A 15,563-nucleotide genomic window follows, 5' to 3' on the forward strand; every position below is an offset into this window, starting at 1 on the left:
GAAGGAAAGAAGGAAGGAAAGAAGGAAGGAAGGAAAAGAAAAAGGAGAAAGAGAATGAGAGAGAGAGAGAAAGAGAGAGGGAGGAAAGGAGGGAGGAGGGAGGAGGAAAAAAAAGAAAGGAGGGCTTCAGCGCTTGGGTGGAACTGGAGACAGACTCTCCCTTCTGTCTCCAGCACTTCCGCCAGCTAGTTTATGAGCAGCTTCTCAGGGTGAAGCTGGGGGGGTTTAGATTAGAGATCCTAAAATATGCTTTCACTTTGCAAATCACCCTAAAAGTACTCAATCAAGCTGAACTTTAGGGCCCCCCATGGTCCTTACCATGCCTTGGGCTTTCTTCGTGGGAGCCACCCCCCCAGTGGATGACAGAATAGAACATAGCTTGTAAAGGTCAATGAATATTTGAGGGTATTTGATGTGCTAGGCCCCATGCTGGTGGAAAGATTATGACTAGGGCCTATTTTGACTTAGGAACCATATAAATGTTTTATATAACCGTAAGACACAATGGAATGAAAACGGAGATGAAATGCAAAAATACATTTAACCATATATCAAGTTGTTCACATATCCCCATAGAGAATGACCCCATGTTATTAAACAACACAGCAATAAGTCCAGAACAAGAAGAAGTGCCAAAAAAAAAAAAAACTTACATTGTTTTCAGGTATCGGTGTTATTGTTATTTGAGACTGGATAACATGAATATTTAATTGTTAATGCCATTAGGAACCAAGAGTTTCAGCATAAAACAAAAAAGATCCAAATATAAAATCAAAGTAAGTAAAAGCCTGGTGGTCCTGAATTTGAATTGGAAATAGCTGTATAGCCTCATGACTATTTTCCCCTTAAAAAATAAACATTTTAATTCTCGCTATTGGAAAGACATAGAAGCAAAGAGCTGTCCAATGGTAATTATTCTGAAAACTGGTAAAGGAAAAGAGTCACAGATTTATCCTACCTCTCTTATACAGACTGAATTTCAAGGTAAACCAATAGTTGATGAAGGAAAGTTCTTTATAGAACACTTTCTGCTATTAAATATTTATTGGGGATCAATTCATAAGTTATATAAATGTCTAAACACTACTCATATTGATGGAGGAATATTTTCCTGTGAGTCCCCAAATGATGTAGGTGACGTTGGATCTGCCGGCAGTTTCTGGGTGTAGGCCGGGATCGTGTCTCATGGGACCGAAGAATGGAAACACGGGCCCAGGAGAGGCAGAGTTTTAAAAAGAGGATAGAGTCAAAGCTCCCGAGAAGGAGGGGGTCCCGAATAGGGGTGCCCAGCGTGGGGCAAAAGCTCCTATTCTCATATCTTCTCTTGTCCATTTGAAGAAGGGAACTTGTTTGAAGAAGGGAACTGGCGCCTCCTAATGAAATTCGCCTACCAGGTTTGTTCTGCTTGCCCATCCTGAAGGAATTAGCAAAGTAACCCACTCCTATCTATCAGCTCTGCTCCATTTGTCAGGCCAAAAGGAATTTTATGATTTACCTCAAGGCCTTGTTACATTATGTCCTGGAGCGAAGGAGTGATTTCAAAAGCTGGAGTTTTAGGATATGGCTGCCTTTGTTTATTCCACCAGGGACCTCCCTGTCTACCCAGGGACATGCTAACTCTCCTGTATCAATATGATATACATCTGAAATTAATGTAAAATAATATTGAATGTTAAGTATAATTTTAAAAAATAGTCATGGGGATATATAGTACAGCATAAGGAATATAGTCAATAATAGCGTAGCAACTACGTACGGTGTCAGAAGGGTAGTAGACTTGTTGGGGTTATCACTTTGTGAGGGGTGTGCAAATGTCTAATCATTATGTTGTTTTGTGCACCTGAAATTAATAAAAAATTATAAGACAAAAATTTTTTAAAGAAAGAAACAAAAGGAACCTAAGCGTTTCAATACCCCTGTCTTGCAATCACCGAGGAGAGAATGGATCTAGCTGTTGGGGAGCTTTCTAATGTAGGCTCACATTGAGAATAACCTGATAAACGAGCGACCTCCCCCACCCCCACCCTCTTGCCTCCAAATCACACTGGAGTGCCATCAAGTCTCTGGGCATCCTACCAGCTCACGGAATGCGATCTGTAAAATCTAAAATGGTACAGGAGAGAGGACCTAGTGTCTTGAATAGACAAATGGCAAGATTTAAAAAAAAGAGGGTGCAAGAACTGTCCTCTCTTAAGAGACTTAGCCAAATGCAACCTGCAGATCCTGACTATAAAACCGAAAAAACGTAAAAAAAAAAAAAAAAAGAAAACGAAGACAGTTATCAGATAATTTGGGCAATTTAAACACTCACTGGATGTTTGGTGATATTAAAGAATTGTTCCTGTATGCAAATGGTATTAAAGTAATTTTTAAAGAGTCCTTATCTTTTACAGATACGTACTAAAGTTTTTATGGGTGAGATGATATGATGTCTGGAAACAGCTTTAAAATAATCCAGTGGTGATAGGGGTCAAACTGGGGGAGTTTGCAGGATGCATGGAAGGGATAGCCACCAGCTGGTGACTGTTTAAGCTGGTGATGGCCATACCGCGGTTCACTGCACTCTTCTCTCCACTCTTGGGGATTTTTGAAAATCTCTCACTACAAAAATAGCAATATAGAGGCTAGACTTCAGTGATTACATACGAAAAGTTATCTTTAGTTGACTTAAGAAAATCCACATTGCACCTTTCGGTATTTGCTACGGCACATTGAAGCTTGGAAGGACTCGCTTATGGCAGGCCATCGCAAACATGTATGAACATTCATTCATTCATTTCACAACACACATTGCACACCTTTAAACCAGGCACTGGAGTTAGAGGTGTCAGGGACATGGTGGCTGTCACAGAGCTGGTGGTCTGCGAGGGGGGACAGATATTAAATGGATAAATGACACATATCATTGCACATATAATCAAATCATTTCCATTGCAAAGGGCGTTGTGGAGCGCCGAGGGGCTGGAGGCGGTCAGGAAAGGCGGAGGCAAAGGCTTTCCGAGGCCTGTGCTGACTTATCAGTGGGGGCTGGGGGCAGGCAGAAGGTGTGCCCAGCACAGCCCCACGTCAGAGATGCTTCTGAGCAACGGAAACAAGGTTGGCAGTAGATTATCCTGGTCCTTTTACACTCATCAAGGACTCAGACATTTGTTCTAGGCACACTGAGACACCCAAGAAGGATTTTAACACTGGCTTTGTATTTTCTAAATATGGAAGATAAGATGCACCCACGGAACACAGGACCCCAAGGGAAGTTAATAGAAAGAAGTGCCGTAGTGTTTTCATGGGAGGATGCACTTCCTGGATCCACGGTAAGATGTAAGAATAATGATGGGTGTGATTGCCTCTTTCTATTGGCCAATGTCCAAGTGTGGAAAAATGGATTCCAAAAGCTTCCCTCTTGAAGGAAGATGGGATGTGCTCAAGCCCAAAGAACGTAAGCGCGAAATGCTGGGGCCATCAGATCTGAATTTCAGGCTTGGCACTGCCTTTCACCTATTCCGTGTGGCCCAACAAGAGCGGGGACAAAGCTTTCCTTCCACCCAGCACCACCCTGGGCTGGCTTTCATCAGAACACAGATTGCTTCACATCACAAATCCTTCTAAGTCTAGCTTCATTCTCCCATCATGCAGATTGTGGCTGATTAGTCTAGCCTGAAGTTACTGTCAATTATATTTTTTGGCTGGTCCCCAAACAGAAGCAGCCTTTGGAAACCTAACAATAGGCTTAGGGAGAGGCAGCATAGTGTCTGGACTCTGGAAACAAAGTCTGGTCTCAAATCCCGGCGCAACCACTCACTAGCTGTGTTACCTTGGGCATGTTGCATAACCTCTCTGTGCCTGGTTTCCTCATCTTTAAAAGGAGCATAATGCCAATATTCATCTCATACGGCTGTTATAAAGCCTACATGGATTAATATCTGCCAAACACGGTGTCTGACCCATCTGAGCATTGTATTAGAATTTTGTAAATATGCAAATCTTTTAACCTCTTGGTGCCTTGCTGTCCTCATTAATAAAGAACTTTTAGAAACTTCTATCTTCCAGATGTGCTTTGAGAATGAATCAGCTGGGTACTCGGCTGATTTCAGGGGTAACTATTATCTTTACAGTCAGTAGTTAACTACCATTTGGTGCCCACCAAGTGCTACTAAACAAGGGGACAGAGTCTGTATCACTGTAGTACTTAAGCCAAAGGTTGTTCATCAACAAAGGCCGACTGTCCATTGGCAGATGCGGGCGGTGCTGGTGGTGGGTGCTCAGTGGCCTTTGCACTCATGGCTCCAGCTTGCAGCTTCTTTCTCTGTTAAGTTCTCCACTCACAGAAATCCACTGGGCCTTGTCAACTGTCTGCATAACTGGCATAGCAGTCAGTAAACCTCGGCAATCTTAAGAAACTTGCCAACCTCTACAAAACTAAAACTGGATTGAGCAAACATAAGGTAGGGGCAATCGCGGACTTCTCCAAATAGCTATAATAGGATCCTTTCATAAAGCATTTTCTCATCATTTTATAACTAGCATTTTATTATAAAAGGGACGTGTACCATGTAGAAATTCTGGAAATGAAAAATAAATGAAAATTTAAAACTGAAAATATTCTACAATCATACAGCCCACATGAACCCCTACTAATAAATCAGTACATCCCCTCCCAGTGATATACTTTTGCCACACGTGTACACATTTAAAAACAGAGAAATGAGATCAGAAGCTAACAAATATTTTGTAACCATTTTCCTTGGGTGATTAAATATTTTTAACCTGAGTTTTAATTCCTAATATTCCATTATAGTTATGATTCATTCAACCAATCTTTCATTGCTGCACAATTAGATGGTTTTCCATTTTTACAATCATAAACCATGCTTGATGAGCATATTTGTAGCTATTGCCCCATCCAAGTTATTACTATTATTTTTTAGGATCCATTTCTTGAGGTGAAATTGCTGGGTCCACAGTATGCAAACATTTTAGGGATCTGATCACAGTGCCACTTTGTGCCCTAGGAAGCATTATATCCATTTTCAGAAATCTACCTGGGGCCCAAAGAGAACAGTATACCTATAAAAATACGGATTTCTAGATTTTTTTTTAAGTTTTGTTGACTCTAAGGCTGGTGGTAAAGCGGCTAAAAAGTGGGACTTGGACCAAAAGTGAATGCTGCCGCAGGATTACTTGCTTCCAAGGCACGCTGCCAGGCAGCATGGTGCCCGCACACCCTCGCCCGGCCCACCCTCGCCTGTGTGTGCTCCGGGGTGACCGTCCTTTGCACTGCTGGGGCCCTCCACCCATCCTGAGCCTAAATGTGCATTTCTCATTCTCGCCTCTCTGGCTTTTGCTCCTCCCATCCCAGCGATTGTTGATGGGAGCAAAGCTGGCCCCCAAGGCTCACAGAGGGCATTTCTGCCCGTGGGGGTATGCTGTCACAGTGATGGGGCATACCTTTGAACTTAGATGCCCCATATCCTGTGCAATGAAAACGTTTTCTATCTCTCACATGACTTTCTAATGTTCCTCTGGACCTTCATGTAGGGGAAAAACCTGTATGTAAAACCTGTACATCATATCTGGACCTAGACCCTAACTTTAAAGAGAAATTAAAAAACAAAAGTTTTTGAATGGGTTCTCCAGAAATACAAAGGTATGTACTAAGTAAACTGAGGAAAGACTGTTAACCATTTGCTTTGTTCTAGGCTTTTTCAAGACTTGTTTACCAACGCAGAACAATCCTATTGTCAATAGCAATGCTGCTAGTGGTATCTGAGTCGCTGATTTAATACCACACACCAGCCTACATCTGCAGCTGTCGCAGTCACAGCGATTCTATGTGCAGGTGCAAACATCCAACCAATTCATTGTGGCTCCCGCCGAAGCATACATGCTGGTTTATAACACCTTACTTTGCTTTCATTTCTTCTTTATATTACAGTCTTTTAAAAAAATCTAAAAATTATGTGTGTACGTAGGTGATGTTATCTATGAGTTGCATTTCAGGATTGTTAAGAGGGTGTTTACACAAATTTGCTGTAAAAAGGAGCATTGCGCTGTGATAGGATTGAGAGCAACTTGCTGGCGACCCCTGCTGGCACAGATGAGCATTGCTTTGCTCAGCGCGGGGGGTTTTTGGGCCTAAGCTTGTTAGCCTCGAAATTGGTTAACAAACGACCCTTTTTACAAGACTCAAAGCACAAAGCTCCCTGAGTTGTCCTCGGCTACCTCTCCCGTTTGTTGTCACTTGGATCCCCCCCCCCCCAGGCCACACATCTACCATTTCCTAAATGAATCCTGATCATTTCTGGGGAAGGAGAGGTTGAGCAGGGGGATGGGGGAAAAGTGGGGTCCTAAGGAAAGAACTCCAGATCTACGTGTCTGTTCACACCTAGAAACCTTAAGCAAAGATGGGGGGCATATCACACCCCATTGTTTTTTCGGTCTTACCTGCTGGTGTCTCCCGGCGCTTGTCCTCCATTCATAGCAAGGTCCTGGCCTGTACTTCCCACCTCTGCTTTCCAGAAAGCTGTGCGTCTCCAGTGTAGCGCATCGCCTCACGTGGTGCCACCCAGGGTTCTGACCCCCGAGGTCTGGCCGGGCCCATGTGCCTTTCCAACGAGCTCCCAGGTGACGCTTCTGCTGCTTGCTTGAGGACCAGCTCAGAGTCCGCCTTAAATCCTTGTCTGGAGTGGGCATTGTCAGTTTCATATTATGAGACCACGAGACTGCTCAGTTTCCAAAGTGCCCAGATTTCAAGGAATTTTGCAGTTTTCGAAGGCAACAGAGCACAGTGTCGGACTGCCTCGTGGACAGTGTCCCCGTGACTCCTCTCCTGGGGGGTGGAGTCAGCTGTGATTACTCCCCACGGGGAGCAGGGTTGCCTACACGGCAGCATTTCCCCCAAATGAGGAGCAGGCCTTCACTAAAATACTAGAACAATAGGGGAAAGCTATTTCCTCCTCTTGGCAGCTTTGGGACCTCTGCTGTAAAAGCATAACGTCTTTCAGCAGCCTCAGTGTCCTTGCAGAAAGAACTAGAGGCTCCAATGTCCAGAACGCCTTGATATTTGTCATTTCTCTTAGACCCGTTCCTGGTAATCAGTTCCTCCCCGATCCCGCTTTCTTCCCCCTCCTCCACACTCCGGTTCAAGCCGTTGTTTCTCAGTCTAGTTGTGTAGGACACAGCTCCCCGGCCCACGCTGGTGTTATGAGCCTTGCGCTCCCCCTGGCTAAGCCAGTCTTCCCTCGGCTGACCGCTTAGGGCAGCTCACCCCGACCTCTGACTGCTCACGGCAGCCCCGCTCCAGGGAGAGCCGTTGTTCACAATCTTAGCTGTGGAGGGTGCAGCTCACTGGCCCATGTGGGAATCGAACCGGTGACCTCTGAGTTAGGAGCCCCACGCTCCAACCACCTGAGCCACCAGCCGCTGCCCGCCACACCCAACCCCACCCCCATCATTTTGAAAATACAAATGCTGCTAGGCTTTCTCAGAACTGAATAAATCAGAAATAGAGGAAAAAAAAGAAAGTGGAGGGAAGATGATAAAAATAAGGAGGGGGGAGGGGGGAGAGGGAGAGGGAGAAAGAGGGGGGGGGAGAGAGAGAGAGAGAGAGAGAGAGAGAGAAGGGGAGAAAATGGTGATTTTTTTTAAAGAGAAGAAGCAGCAGAGAGAAGTGAGAGAAATTGGAGAAAGCACAAAAAGGGAAATAAGTTTTCCCTTCCACCGAGAGGATGGTATTTGCCTCATCGGCAGCACTTCTCAAACTTAATGGCCATGCGACTCACCTTGATCCTGTCAACAGAATGAGACTCTGTCTGCGTGCAGCAGCCTCCACAATGGCCCCAGGGATGCCACCTCCCGGTACTCACACCCTTGCCTGCTCTTCTTGCACACTGTACCAGGGTTGGTCTGTGAGCACCAGCAGAAGTGATGATGTGTCACTGCTGAGACTGGGCTGTAAAGGCACAGCCCTGCGGAGAGGTCCACATGGTGCCTACAGCGGCAGCTAGAAATGGCTCCTCTCGTCTCAGGCAGACCTTCGGATGACTGCAGCCCATGGCACATCTGGGCTGCACTCGCACGAGAGACTCTGCCCAAAACACCCACTCAGTTGCTTCTGGATTTCTGACCCACAGAAACTGTGAGATAATAAAGTTTGTTGTGTTGAGCCACTAAGGTTCATACTGAAACAGGACAGACATCTGGTGCAGTGAGAAAGGACTAGGAACATGGCACCCCGTTGTAAAGTGGCTTAGATAAGTTTGCAAAAACTTTTATCAAAAGCAACCGGTTAAGTTAATCAAAAGGTATTCTGGTTTCTTTGGAAAGACTCAGGAGACAGGTTTCCAATCTCTACACTTCTTCAAAAATGAAACAATTGTAGAAATTATACAGGGGGGAAAACCCAATTATGTGTGAAACTAAAATCTAAGGACTAGGTACATTATTGGTTCTCAAAGTGCAGTCCCAGACTAGTAGCATCAACATAAGCTGGAAAAGTCATCAGAAATGCCAATTCCCTGATTTCACCCTACAAAATAAAGCAAGATACAGCATCCATTTCTTATGTTCTATTGCCACCCTGTGGAATTTTCATGTAACTACAGCTCCAACTTTTTCTATTTCTTGTGTTAGAGTGCCATCCTGTGGAATTATTCTGTAATGGCAGAATTTATTATTTATTGTTTCTTGTGTTACAGCACCACCCAGTGGATTAATCACGTAATTGCAGATATTTCCCCCCTTTTAATCAGTTTAAGTGCCACCAGGTAGAATTTTCATGTAATTGCACACAGATATGTTTTTTTTTCTTTTTTTCCTTTTTTTCTTTTTTTTAAATTTATTGGGGTGACAATTGTTAGTAACATTACATAGATTTCAGGTGTACAATTCTGTATTACATCATCTATAAATCCCACTGTGTGTTCACCACCCAGAGTCAGTTCTCCTTCCATCACCATATATTTGATCCCCCTTACCCTCCTCTCCCACCTCCCACCCCCCTTACCCTCTGGTAACCACTAAACTATTGTCTGTGTCTATGTGTTTTTGTTTCTCATTTGTTTGTCTTGTTCTTTTGTTGGTTTTGGTTTATATACCACATATCAGTGAAATCATATGGTTCTCTGCTTTTTCTGTCTGACTTATTTCGCTTAGCATTATACTCTCAAGATCCATCCATGTTGTCATAAATGTTCCTATATCATCATTTCTTACCGCCGAATAGTATTCCATTGTGTATATATACCACAACTTCTTTATCCATTCATCTATCGAAGGACATTTTGGTTGTTTCCATGTCTTGGCCACCGTAAACAAAGCTGCAATGAACATTGGAGGACACGTATCTTTATGTATAAATGTTTTCAGATTTTTTGGGTAGATACCCAAGAGAGGGATTGCTGAGTCATATGGTAATTTTATTTGTAATTTTTAAAAAAATTTATTGGGGTGACAATTGTTAATAAAATTACATAGATTTCAGATGTACAATTCTGTATCACATCATCTATAAATTACATTGTGTGTTCGCCACCCAGAGTCAGTTCTCTTTCCATCACCATATATTTGATCCCCCTTACCCTCACAGATATGTTTTTCTTATTACTCTGCTTAGAATGCCACCCGATGGAATTTTCCTGCAATTGCAGATCAGAGAAGTTTTTTCTATTTCTCAGGTTAGAGTGCCACCTGGTGGAATTTTCATGTAATTCCAAATCAGATATGTTTTTGTTACAGATATCCCTGAATATGTGTACACACACACACACACACACACACACACACACACCCAGTTGAGTCTTGAAGAAGGAGGGGGTTAGGGGCGCCCATCCCCATGCAGTCGAAAATCTGAATGTTAATTTTTGCTCCAAAAACTTAACTACTAGTAGCCTACTGGTGACTGGAAGCCTTACCAATAATGGCTCACTGCAAAACAAGCAGCTGAATGTTATTTTCACCTTTTATCCTAAAAGTGAAAATCTTTGGATTTCTTTTGGTAAGCGAACACAGGTACTAAGGTAGGTCTTTCCTAAAAGCAAAGAGGCGTAATGTGAGCTTTCGAAAAGTAGGGGATACCTGCAATAGGAAAAAACGTGTCTGATTTGGAATTCCACTAAAATTCCACCGGGTGGCACTCTAACCTGAGAAATCGGAAAAACTTCTCTGATTTGCAATTGCAGAAAAATTCCATCGGGTGGCATTCTAAGCAGAGTGATAAGAGAAGCATATCTGTGTGCAATTACAGGAGAATTCTACTTGGTGGCACTCAAACTGATTAATAGAAGGAAAAAAATTCCTCTGCAATTACGAGATGAATCCAGTAGGGGGCACTGTAATGTTAAAAAATTGTCATGCAATTACACAAAGATTCCACAGGATGGCACTCTAACACAAGAAATAGAAAACTCCGCGCCTGTAATTCCACAAAATTCCACACGATGGCAATCTAACATAAGAAATAGAAAAAAGTTATAGTTGTAGTTACATAAAACTCCTACTAGATGGTACTCTAACATAAGAAATTGAAAATTTTAACTTTTTCTGTGTGGGGGAGGGGGAAGTCATTTGGCATTTATCCAAAAAAGATATTATTACGAAATATGTGGTAATAAACATAGGATTTAGTAAATTAAACTATAAATTAAAATTTAGTACCTATATTTTCAGTGCTTTGGACATAATTATAGTGCTTATTCTTTCATTTTAATGACTTGTTTGTACCCACCATTAGCAGGTCCCCCAGGACAGAGACCAAATATCTTTTTTACCTCCCCTCTTTCTATGACGCATCATAGAAATTCAGTATTTATTAAATAAGTGAAATAAAGAATGAACAAGACTATGAGCGGCCAGTGAAGATCAAATAAATGGAGGAAAGACAACACGAATAGAATAAAACTCTAGAGCTTTTGAGCTCTATTCCCAGGACTTCTGTATCCTGCAGTTGGACAGGTAGAGGAAAATGTGACTGAGACCAACAATGGTTTTCATATAAATGCCTTCCAAGCTTGAAATTTTTATAAAACTTAGTGAATTAAAAGATAAGAAAAATTGGCAAAGTTTCTTAAAAAGGATGAAGTTTAGTGAGAAAATTAGGTTTGACTGAGTTTTCAAAAGGCATCGAAACTATTTCAGTCATTTCATTGTTCTGCAACTTGGTTTTTAAATGAAATGGTGGGATTACTCACCCAGAGGAGCCTGGGGAAGCTGCCTGTGTAGGTCCCCTGAGGATTCATTCCTACTCTGCCAAAGGCTGCACAGGACAAGAGCCCACGGAGGAGGAGGTCAGGGCCTTCCAATTTACAGACCAGACGGAGGAGGGCAGAGCTGGCCTCAGGAAGCCTGGGAAGAAGCCACACTTGCCTTCCTGCCCCCCTGCCCGCTCTTTTAGGTTTTAAAGGACTGCCTCCTCCTCTCTGAGATCCCATCATCCCACTGAAACGTGCTCACCCAGCCCTCACCCACTGTACACCCTCAGTACTTCCAGTTCCACGGCCCGAAAGCTGTTTCTACACCAGAACTAAACTTCTGTCCCATCTGACTTGTCACACTGCTCTTTAAGGCCGTCTCCATTGCTGCCTTCTGTTTTACCTTTTGGAAGGGAGTGTGCATTTTGTCCTGAACTACAAACCTAAACCAAAAACAAATCTCAAATGGTGGAGTTTCAGGCATCAGACACCGAATAGGGAGGGTTTTTCAGCAAGAACAGGAGGCTTTCCTTGCAAGCTGCCTGTGCTTTGGCCTGTGCGCTGTGCTGCTTACACAGCTGGGAGCTCCTGGCGCCACTTGGCTTTGACTCCTAAGGAAGTTACAAAATGCCCTACTTCCTGGCTGTTAGCCTATTTAAAAATAAAAATGGGTTTACAAGGCCCTGGTCTTCATGCTGTCTGTCATTAGTCACTCCTTCATTCCCTGGAGCTTCGGCTTCAGGCAGCCCAAGTGCTTTGCCAAGCCCCAAGCGCTCCACACTCTTGCCTCTCTTCTCCCACAGCTGGCTCTGCTTACCCATACAGCAAGGCCCCCGCAGGCTTCCAACCCTTTTCCCGAATCTTCTTCCAAATGAACTGCTTCGCCTCCACCCGTCCAACCTAGTTGGGGCACCATTGTGCGTCTCTCACCCTGGCTTCTGCAGCGATCAAATGGCAGACTTCCCGGGGCCACTCTCGTCCTGCTCAGGTCCACTCCCCACACAGGACCAAGGGAGCGTCCCAAAGCATAAACCAGATCTTGCTCTCCCCTGCTTCCACCTTCCAGCTCCTTCCCACTGTGATTAGACTGCAACCCAAACTTCCTGCTAGGACCTATTGAGAAGCCCGCTGCCCTGGCCCCCAACTTCCTCCCTCTTCACTTGCCTTCCTTCTGTTTGCTGTAGTCCAGCCACTTCTCTTTCTGTCCCTCAAATGTCCACCCATGCCTGGCTCCGGGCTTTGCAGTCATGCTTTCAGCAGTCTATGCTCAGGTTTCTGCATTTCTGCAGTCGCTGCTCAGAGTGGCTGCCCAGCTAAAGGCACTTCCTGCCGCTGAACGAATGTCTTCCACGTGATCTAATTATCTTTTCCATGGAATGATCTTGTTCAGGTGGACATGGCCATGTTTATCATCTGCTCTTCACTAGAACAGGAAATGCCTCCAGGAAAGGCATCTTGAGCATCCTGTTCACCGCTGTATCCACAGAGCCTAGAACAGTGCTAGGCACAGGGCAGGTGTACAATAAGCTCCTTGTGGGGACAGAGCCCCAGAGAGCAGTTTCCCTGCTCTCACCCTCACTTGGAAAGGTGCTCACTCGGGTAATAAAATGGCCATCAACTATGACCGGATGGCCATCAGCTGTGGCTAGCTAGCCATCAGCTGTAACCAGTGAGCCATTGGCCACTAACATAACTGCCGTGGCTTCGCTAGCAGCAAATGATGGTGGCTGGCAAGCGCAGATTGCAGTTAGCACGGCAGATTGCAGCTAGCAAGTGAGGTGGGTTGGCAGGCAGAGAAGTGGACGGCAGGTCGCGGATTGTGTGGCTCCTGCTTCCTGTGTCTCCAACCCAGCCGCCAGCGAGACTATAGTGGTGTGACTCCCCTATCTGTGGCTCCATGGGTGTTCCTTTTTGGCCTCACCATATCCTGCGTTCTTATGTGGGGAGCGGGAGCTGAGACCCCACATGACACCCTGCATGACACATGTCTTGAGGAATCTTCTCCATACGGGCTAAGACGTATAATTATCACAAACCCCTGGGGGAGCTTCCTTGCATCTATTACATGTATGTACGTACATGAAACCACCATTAAATCACTAAAAATTATGGTACATGGGAAGTCTTTGATACTGAACATTGCAGGGGGTTCTGTGTATCTCATGTTCTTTGTCCAGCGTGAGGACCCCATGAGGCTGGCACGACTTCAACTTTTAAGTCTAAACCTCTTAGAAAGCAAACAGATGATGTCTTGGAACCTTTTATTTGCTAGGGTTTTTTTTTTACACATTTGAGGAAGTGGCCTCATTTTCTGCAATAAATATTACTTAGGTTAAATGTTGGCATGACATTGGTTTCTTCAAAATGAAAAACAATCATGCAAATCTGAAAAATTTTTCAATAATCTTACTTCATTTCATGGTCATGAACTGCTATCATTGGTTTACGATTTTAGGTTCTTTTAGACCAGTGGTTCTCACCTGGGAATGATTTTGCTTTGAGAGGACACTTGGCAATGTCTGGAGACATTTTTGGTTGTTATGACGTGGAGGGTGCAGCTGGCATCCAGTGTGCAGAGCCCAGGGACACTGCTAAACATCCTACCGTGCACAGGACGGCCCCCACCACAGAGAATGATCCCTAAATATCAATAGTGCTCGGTTTGAGAAACACTATCTTTATCTTAGATTATGTAAACTAATAATGCATTGCCTTAAAAGTAAGAAAATACATGTAATTTATGGAAACTGCAAGCATAGGCAAACCCAGGGATGAGAAACTGCTCACAACTGGTAATCCTTTGGTGTTTCAGCTTTCTGGTATTTTTTTTCTATGCACATATGCATTATTATTAACAAGAATGATATGTTCTGGAGATATTGTTTTGTAACTTTTTAACTTAATTGTGCCTTATGAACCACACCCATGTCATTAAATATTATTCTGCAACATGTTTTTTGATGACTGCATAGTATGTTGTTGTTTAGATGGAACACTATTTAATTGTTTCTCGATCATAGGACATTTACATTTATATTTTCTAATTTTATCTATTATTCTCCATGCTTTGATGAGAGATGAGCGTTTTGGTACCTAAGTTTTGTGCACAACTATGATTATTTTTGTAAGATGTATTCTTAGAAGTTGAACTGCTAGATCAAAAGTTATATTTAATCAAGGCTTTAATGTCTTCTTTTAAAAACTAGTAAGTAGATGGTGAGCTCGTTGTGGGTAGAGACATATTTTATACTCCTTGGTATCCCTCACTGTGCCTGGCTGTCTTTGGTGGGACTCCCTCAGAGGTGGATCTGAGGGTAAGATTCAAGTCATTTATTTGGGAAAAGCACCATTCAAGGAGTTCGGAAGTGAGACGAGGAAGGGAGAGAAGCCAGTGCATGGTGTGTTACTGAGCAGGCCACCTTTGAGGGCAGCTGAGAAGCTCTAGAAGAACGTGTGGAGCACACGTTGGAGTTGTCCCGCCTGAGGGGGAGGAAGCCGGGGTATTGACCCTCCCACTCCCATTCACCTGCTCCAGGGCTGCTCCTGAGGCAGCCCCTGCCACTCCAGCCTTTCTTGGATGCGGGATAGATGTGCTCCCACGGCCTGAAAAAGCTCCTGGTGGGAGAATGAGTGCCAAGGGGGTGACTGTTGGCACACTGACAGCGTGGGCTACACTGGCCACCTAGTGAGCACACAGCAGGTGCCCACTTAGTAGTTTTCAAATAAACTAATGACGCTTTGCCCTTTTTTCCTTAGAGGATGAGAGTCATACCTTTTTAGGGTAGGGGGTGAGCTCAGGTTAATCCCAGCCAGCTTCCACGTCACAAACGAGACAACAGGTCCAGAGCACTGGACCAGATTGTCAAAGCAAGGCTTCCTCTCCTCCCCCAAGAAGACTCCCTGGGCCTGACGGTGGGAGACTGCACCTGAGCCTTCCGATAACTGACAAGTAATGAAGCATTCAGCTGTGGATGTTGGCGGGGGCGGGGGGCATTGTCTGTCCCTCAAACACTCCAAACGGCCTTCTGTCTCAGAGCCTTGAACTTGCTCTTTCCTTCTGCACAGAATGGTCTCCCCTGGATCTCTACACAGACACCTCTTCCTCATTCATGTCTTGGCTCCAATGTCACTTCCTCACTGAGACCACACTGGCATATGGTTAACTAAACAGGTAAGTTTAGGGAGGCGTCATCAAATGGTCAAAGCACACGAAAGGCACAGATGCGCAGAAACTGGACATCAAACACAAGTAAAGTGTTGTAAAATGTGCAGGAAATGGGCAGGTGGTTTGGGCAGAAGGAAATGAAGAAGGGAGAGTTCCAGCAGAGGCCCATTCAGCTAAGGCAGGGTGGGGAACGGCCTCCTTTTGGGGTTCCTTGC

Source organism: Rhinolophus ferrumequinum, chromosome X, assembly GCF_004115265.2.
Source record: "Rhinolophus ferrumequinum isolate MPI-CBG mRhiFer1 chromosome X, mRhiFer1_v1.p, whole genome shotgun sequence".
Taxonomy (NCBI): Eukaryota; Metazoa; Chordata; class Mammalia; order Chiroptera; family Rhinolophidae; genus Rhinolophus; species Rhinolophus ferrumequinum.